Source organism: Camponotus vicinus, unplaced genomic scaffold (assembly GCF_025532165.1).
Source record: "Camponotus vicinus isolate PSW18456_S1 unplaced genomic scaffold, iyCamVici1.0 SCAF_10, whole genome shotgun sequence".
Taxonomy (NCBI): Eukaryota; Metazoa; Arthropoda; class Insecta; order Hymenoptera; family Formicidae; genus Camponotus; species Camponotus vicinus.
Genome location: NW_028141946.1, coordinates 14,410,183 through 14,417,229, shown reverse-complemented (window position 1 = coordinate 14,417,229; position 7,047 = coordinate 14,410,183). Strand labels below are relative to the sequence as shown.

The 7,047-nt window shown below is 39.1% G+C and overlaps 1 pseudogene; it reads right to left on the bottom strand.

Moving 5' to 3' along the window:
* Positions 1-4,914: 4,914 nt before the first annotated feature.
* On the bottom strand, positions 4,915-6,584 carry LOC145960118 (uncharacterized; annotated as a pseudogene).
* Between the last annotated feature and the right edge of the window lie 463 nt (positions 6,585-7,047).

Genomic DNA, 7,047 nt, shown 5'->3' with positions numbered 1-7,047 from the left:
CGAGTACATGTCTCTCCTGTATCGCGACAAATTCCGGGTAATGTACACTGACACCGATAGTCTAATATATCACATCGAATGCGTCGATGTGTATGAAAACATGAAGCGCGATATCGCTAGATTCGACACGAGCGATTATGCTGCGGACAATGCGTACGGTATACCGCTCGTGAACAAAAAAGTACCGGGCTTGATGGAGGATGAAAACAATGGCGCGATAATGACCGAATTCGTCGGGCTTAGAGCAAAAATGTACGCGGTTAGAGTGGACGGAAAAGAGGACACGAAGAAGGCAAAAGGCGTCAAAAGTAATGTCGTAGCGCGTAATATAACGTTTGACAATTACACGCGGTGTTTGCACGATGAGATCGAAATGACGCGACAACAGTCCTGTATAAGATCTAAATTACATCAAGTATACACAATTCGCGAGACGAAAATTGCTCTGAGTCCGTACGATGATAAGCGATATATCGTACCCGAAACCACCGATACGCTACCGTGGGGACATTATAGGACAACTTTATAAAATGTAATGTAAAATATGTGTGTGTGTGTGTGTGTATGATACAATGTATTATACTATTGAAAGAAATATTAATAAAGATTTTTTTTTGTATTTTTATATTTCATAGTTTTATGTAATACATATCTTACACATTAAATACATATACTATTGAAAGAAATATTAATAAAGATTTATATACAGAGTGTCCCATTTTAACTTGGACAGTAAAATATCTCAAAAACTAAGCCCAGCAAACAAAAATGTTTCGGACAAAAGTTGTATGGTTTCGAGGGGACCATAAGATAGTACCATTGGTTTGACCTTGAAGAGTCATTTGAAGGTCACGTGAAGGTCACTTCAATTTTTTTAAACGGAACACCCTATATATTTTTGCACATTCTTGTAGTTCATTTTGAGAGCTTTCCAAAACACTATAATTAAGTACCTTTTCGTTAAGTACTTTTTGAGTTATGAGGCTTGAAATAATTTCTTAATTTTATATATACCGTAAAATATCTTGTAAAATATTCATATTTCGATTATCTTACCTTAATACTTTTACGTACAAAATAATGAGAGGAATCAATTGGTGTAAAGAAAACACATAGTTGTTTTTAAGAAAAAATGTGGAATTGTTAATTGCAAATTACATATTTTTTCTTCAAAACAACTATGTGTTTTCTTTACACCAATTGATTCCTCTCATTATTTTGTACGTAAAAGTATTAAGGTAAGATAATCGAAAAATGAATATTTTACAAGATATTTTACGGTATATATAAAATTAAGAAATTATTTCAAGCCTCATAACTCAAAAAGTACTTAACGAAAAAGTACTTAATTATAGTGTTTTGGAAAGCTCTCGAGATAAGCTACAAGAATATGCAATGACAAATAGTAGGTTCCATTTAAGAAATTGAAGGTGACTTTCATATGACCTTCAAATAACTCTTCAAGGTCAAACCAATGATACCATCTTATGGCCCCCTCGAAACCATACAACTTTTGTCTGAAACATTTTTGTTTGCTGGGCTTAGTTTTTGAGATATTTTACTGTCCAAGTTAAAATGGGACACCCTGTATATATACAGGGTGGCCCATTTTAATACATCCAGCCGAATATCTCGAAAACCAAGCCCGGGAGAGAAAAATGTTTCAGACAAAAGTTGTTTGGTTTCGAGAGGGCCATAAGATGGTACCATTGGTTTGACCTTGAAGAGTCATTTGAAGGTCACGTGAAGGTCACCTCCAACTTTTTAAATGGGACACCCTATATGCGTTTGCATATTCTTGTAGCTCATCTCGAGAGCTTTCGAAAACACTATAATTAAGTACCTTTTCGTTAAGTACTTTTTGAGTTATGAGGCTTGAAATAATTTCTTAATTTTATATATACCGTAAAATATCTTGTAAAATATTCATATTTCGATTACTTTACCTTAATACTTTTATATACAAAATAATGAGAGGAATCAATTGGTGTAAAGAAAACATACAGTTGTTTTTGAAAAGAAAAAATATGGAATTGTTAATTGCAAATTACATATTTTTTCTTAAAAACAACTGTTTTTTCTTTACACCAATTGATTCCTCTCATTATTTTGTACATAAAAGTATTAAGGTAAGATAATCGAAAAATGAATATTTTACTAGATATTATATGGTTTATGTAAAATTAAAAAATGATTTCAAGCCTCATAACTCGAAAAGTACTCAATGAAAAAACATTTGATTACAGTGTTTTGGAAAGCTCTTGAGGTCAGCTACAAGAATATGTAATAAAAAATAGGGGCTGCCATTTAAAAAAATTGAGGTGACCTTCACGTGACCTTCAAATGACTCTCCAAGGTCAAACCAATAGTACCATCTTATGGCCCCCTCGAAACCAAACAACTTTTGTCTGAAACATTTTTCTCTCCCGGGCTTGGTTTTCGAGATATTTGACTGGATGGATTAAAATGGGCCACTCTGTATATACAGGGTGTCCTAGACCACCCGTACACCCCTTTTCTTTCAAAAACTAAGCATTTTAGAGAAAAGCGTTTTCGACAAAAATTGTATGGTTTTGAGGGGAACATAAGATGGTATCATTGGTTTGACTTTGGATGGCATCGTTAAGGTGAGGTCAAGGACACCTTTAATTTCTTAAATGGAACCACCTATTTTTTATTGCATATTCTTATAGCTTATGTCGAGAGCTTTCCAAAACGCTATAATAAAGTATTTTTTCATCAAGTACTTTTCGAGTTATAAGGCTTGAAATAATTTCTTAATTTTACATAAACCATAAAATATCTAGTAAAATATTCATTTTTCGATTATCTTACCTTAATACTTTTATGTACAAAATAATGAGAGGAATCGATTGGTCTAAAGAAAACACATAATTGTTTCGAAAAAGAAAATGTAATTGTTAATTGCAAATTACATTTTTTTTTTCGAAACAATTTTGTGTTTTCTTTACACCAATTGATTCCTCTCATTATTTTGTACATAAAAATATTAAGGTAAGATAATCGAAAAATGAATATTTTACTATATATTTTATGGTTTATGTAAAATTAAGAAATCATTTCAAGCCTTATAACTCGAAAAGTACTTGATGAAAAAATACTTTATTATAGTGTTTTGGAAAGCTCTCGACATAAGCTATAAGAATATGCAATAAAAAATAGGTGGTTCCATTTAAGAAATTAAAGGTGTCCTTGACCTCACCTTAACGATGCCATCCAAGGTCAAACCAATGACACCATCTTATGTTCCCCTCAAAACCATACAATTTTTGTCGAAAACGTTTTTCTCTAAAATGCTTAGTTTTTGAAGAAAAGGGGTGTACGGGTGGTCTAGGACACCCTGTATATATATATTTTTTTTATGTATATTTTCATTTTTCAAATATTATGTTGTACACATATATTTTTCTTGAAAATGAAAAATAAACACTATGATTAATTAAATCACATTGTCCTTATGTATCCAAGAGTTGTGCGAATTGTCAAATCCCAACCATTTCACGTAAACCTCGTCACCCCTCCTACGCAGTACTTTCTCCACGAGATACACGTCCGGATAATTCGCGCGATGCAACTCGTGCTCGTAGAACGCCCCAGCGATAGATTTTTTGCGATAATCCTCAAGTAGATAGCTTACGGGATTAGTATGCTGCACTTTTACAATTTTAAACACTTCGGTTGTCCAATTTGGCGTGTAACCTTTCTCGAAAATTGTCTTGTACTTGCTAACGCGTATCGAGTCACCTACTTTGAATTTTGCCGGACCCGTGATATTTACACGGTTGTACACCGTAGTCAAGAGTCTTTCAGCGATCGCGGGGGTAACATCGACGGGTCGCATACCGATCGTTCGATGCTTGCGCACGTTGTAATCCGATACGAGTCGCGGCAACGCGCTGATCCACTTGTAAGATCCGTTCAGCGTAAACATCTTCCACATGTCGTTTTTCAGCGTGCGATTGAATCGCTCAACGATCGATGCCTTCAATACCGAATATGTAGAATAGTGATGGATGTCATGTTTCCGCATGAGCCGTTGCACGTCAGCGTTATAAAATTCCTTCCCCATATCAGTCTGTAAGTTTTTCGGACATCTTTTGCTATTTCGAATTATCTCAGCGATAGCGTCAGCTGTCTCGCTTCCGCCTTTACTCTTGAGTGGTACGGCCCACGCGTGCTTGCTCAACACATCGATGACAGTGAGTATGTAGTGGTAACCTCTGTTGAAACGAGAGTACGGACGCATCTCGACGATGTCAGCTTGCCACAGGTCATCGTATCCCCGCACTATGACATGTCTTCGGGGAAAATTTTTTCTCGCCGGCGCGTGCAATTCTTTTACCAACTGCCGTTTCTCTAAACTATGTTGTTTCTTCGCTTCCTCGGTTATTCCCGATCGCCGATCCATCGTTGTTTCGATTCGTCGATCAAACGATGTGTGCCCCGAGTATCACCGTGCGTTTTATCATTCGTTGTCGCTCTTTAGCCGTTTCTGAACCATTCACTGCCGTTTTTCAATAGCCGTTTTCTTTATCGTCCGCTACCGTTCGTTGCCGTTCGATAGCCGTTCGTAGCTATTTCTGAGCTGTTCACTGTCGTTTGTCGTTTTTCAATAGCCGTTCTTTATCGTCCGCTACCGTTCGTTGCCGTTCGATAGCCGTTCGACAGCTGTTCGATAATCGTTCGTAGCCGTTCCTGGCCCGTTCGACAGCCATTCCTGAACCGTTCGTTGCCGTTCGTTACCACTCTCTAGTCGTTCGTAGCCGTTCTTCGTTTTCTCGGTTATTCCCGATCGTCGATCCATCGTTGTTTCGTCGATCAAACGATATGTACCCTGATTATCACCGTTCGTAACCGTTCCTGATCCGTTCGATAGCCGTTCGTAGCCGCTCCTTAGCCGTTCGTAGCTGTTTCTGAATTAATCGCACGCTGAAGCTCGTTTATCATAGTCTGCAAATCTCGCACGTCCTTCTCGAACGCAGTCAGCTCCTCGTCTGATTCTTTCTGCTGATTCTTCAACGTTTTAACGCATTGTTCTACGTACAGTTTGTTGACTGCATCGGTATCAGCCTCAGGTTGCGCTACACGGCGACCTCGCGTCATAGTCCGTAGCGACGCGACACAGAGCGTTTTGACGCAAGTAACTTGTCACCGATTTACCCCAATGATCGCTTGTTCTAATTGTTTCATTTCTCCGTTCGAATAATCCAAATTTGTTGATGGGCATTTTTTTCTCTCGATGCGAGTGACGTCGATCGACTGATTAGTTTTGTCGAGACACCGTTTAATTTATAATAAGACCAACTTCGCGAAGTTCATCGATGATCGACAGGATCTCGTTGTCGTGAGCGTTGTGGCAAGCTTGGCGCGAAGCGTCGAGCAATCGTAGACGATCCAGTAGCTCGTTGGGATCGTCCCAGTGCACGTAATCGATCTTATTGTCGCTTAGCATCATCGCGCGAGGCATGAATACTCCTGTACCGCATTTTTTTATTCTCGATTCGATCGACATCAACGGTGCTATTATTTGTTTATACTTGTATCCCCTGTTGCTCTTTAATTAACCTTGCGCATCATATTGGCGTTTATGCGCACTCGTCGCCATTAATATACTCTTATATTTTTGCATATCGTCCACAGTGTATATGACGTCGTCGGGAATTCTCTTGAAGATCAACTCGTATAATCCTGGTGTACCAATGTACCTCACTTTGTCTATGATTATAAAGTCATCTCTATCAATGTCGAATCGTTTGTTACCGAGCTGCAATTCATTATTGTTGAAATAGACACCGTATACGTGATCGATCTCGTTTTTTTCATCGCCACTAAGGAGAGCGCTCATGTATTTTTGTCCCAGTGGCCCCAAGTGCTCTCGTAATATTTCTTGACCTTCCGACGTTTGTAACCTGTTTCGAACGGATGTTTCGAGCGGATTATGCGTGGTTTCGAAAACATTTTTGATTGCGAGTGATTCGGGTATCGTGGGTTGTACGGTTCTCGTTGTCGCGAACGGTGTAGAGGTTATCAGTGGTTCATCCAGTAAAACATCCGATGTACGTAGCGTCAATAAACGATTTGTCTCCAATGGTTGTCTCTTTTTCGGTGTCGTATCCTCCTCCTCCTCCTCTTCCTCCTTGTACCGCTTGATGGATAACGTTTTAATTATAGCGTCAGCGTTACTCTCCGGCTCGTTTTTCACCGCGATTAAGCTAGAGTTGTCGACGATTTTTTGTAGTGGCTCGATAATAGGCCTAAAATGGGTCTTGACCGCGATATTGTCGTCGATCTTACTGGTCTTCAAAACGCGATGTTTCTTGCGGATCGATTCGCTCGTTTTCTCAATCTCCCTCGCAATCTTTTCACGCTCGCGAATATTATCGCTTTCAGCCATGGCGACAGAGTGTCCAACGTTTCACCCCTCTCGGCAAAATGTTGGCAGCGACTAATCGTTTTGCGGTATCGCGAACATATTAAATCCTTTTCTGTATCGCCCGTTCGTAAGCGAGCTGTCCTTATCTATTACTAGGAATCCATACTATTGTTGCCAAGAAGTACGACATAATTCACTGAAATCCTCGTATGACATGTCGGTATTCACGTGATCGTTGTACACGTGTTTCAAGTTGGTACCGTCCTGTTTAAACAAGATCAGCAGGTTCGCGTTGTCGCGTATAAGATATTTTGGTATTCTCGCGTACGTCTGACAGAGATAGAAGCAGTCGATGTTTGAGTGACGACCCATTGAGAAGTACTCTCTTATCGTATTTTGCTTGTCGCACGCCACGTCATCGAAGACGAAAATCGAGTTTGGATCATGCCTCGCTCGATGGAATGATGTCACTGTTATTGGAGAACGTAAAGTAGCCGATTTCATCGATCGATATCATCAAATTCTCCAGATATTGATATTTCGGCTGTTGCAGCGACTTCAAGTACACGTACACGTTCTCGAAACGTACACCGTGCGGACTTTCCAGTAGACTTATCAGAATGTTGGTTTTACCACAATTCGAGTGGCCGCAA